This window comes from Bison bison, unplaced genomic scaffold (genome assembly GCF_000754665.1).
Source record: "Bison bison bison isolate TAMUID 2011002044 unplaced genomic scaffold, Bison_UMD1.0 scf7180017856335, whole genome shotgun sequence".
Taxonomy (NCBI): Eukaryota; Metazoa; Chordata; class Mammalia; order Artiodactyla; family Bovidae; genus Bison; species Bison bison.
This window is the reverse complement of record NW_011486908.1, coordinates 19,099-20,347: the sequence shown is the minus strand read 5'-3', so window position 1 is coordinate 20,347 and position 1,249 is coordinate 19,099.

Genomic DNA, 1,249 nt, shown 5'->3' with positions numbered 1-1,249 from the left:
CAGGCCTGGAAAAGGTCAGTTTTCATTCCAGTCCCAAAGAAATAAAATTATGTTTCAGCTGATTTTTGACAAGGATGCCAAGACCATTCAATGGGAAAAAGCAGTCCTTTCACAAATAGTCCTGGATCAACTAGACAGCCACTTGCAAACTAATGAAATGAGACCCATATCTCATACCATATACAAAAAATTAACTAGAAATAGATCAGAGACCTAAATGTAAGATTTAAAATGATACAACTCTTAGGGGAAAAAATGTAGGGACAAATCTTCACAAACTTGATACCAAACGAATGAGCAGAAAAATAAAAAATGTGTATTAAATTTCATCAAAACTAAAATTTGGAGGGCATCAAAGTATACCATCAGGATACTGGTGGCACAGTGGATAAGAATCTGTCTGCCAATCAGGGGACACAGGTTCAAACCCTCCTCTGGGAAGATTCTACATGCCACAGAGCAACTAGGCCTGGCACCAGGACTTCCAAGCCTATGCTCTAGAGCCCACAAGCCACACCTTCTGAGCCTGCTTCCTGCAACTACTGAAGCCCGAGAGCCTTAAAGCCCATGCTCTGCAACAAGAGAAGCCCATGCACCACAGCTAGAGAGTAGCCCCCGCTCACCACAACTAAAAGCTTGTACAAAGCAACAAAGACCCAGATCAGCCAAAACTAAATAAATAAAATAAATAATTTTCTAAAAAGTATACTATCAGGAAAGTAAAAAGATAACCCACAGAATGGGAAAAGATATGTACAAATCATGTATTCAAGGGATTTGTATTCAGAGTATATAAAAACTCCTACAACTCAATAATAAAAAGGCAAATATCCCAGTTAAAAATGGGCAAAGGATTTGAATAGACATTTCTCCTAGTAATATATACTAGTGGCCAGTAAACTCATGGAGAGATGCTCAATATCATTAACCATCAGAGAAATGTAAATCCAAACCACAATAAGATATCACTCACCTCTGCTAAAATGGCTACAGTCAAAAAGTCAGAAAATAAAGTGTTGCCAAGGATATGGGAAAATTGTAACCCTTACACACTGCTGGTAAGTATACAGCAGTATACACACTGAAGGTAAAATGGTCAGCCAGTTTAGAAAATAATATGGCTGTCCCTGAAACAATTAAGCATAGAGTTACTGTATGACACAGCAATTCAATTGCTAGATATCTACCCTAGAGAAATAAGAACATTCAGTTCAGTTCAGTCACTCAGTCGTGTCCAACTCTTTGCGAC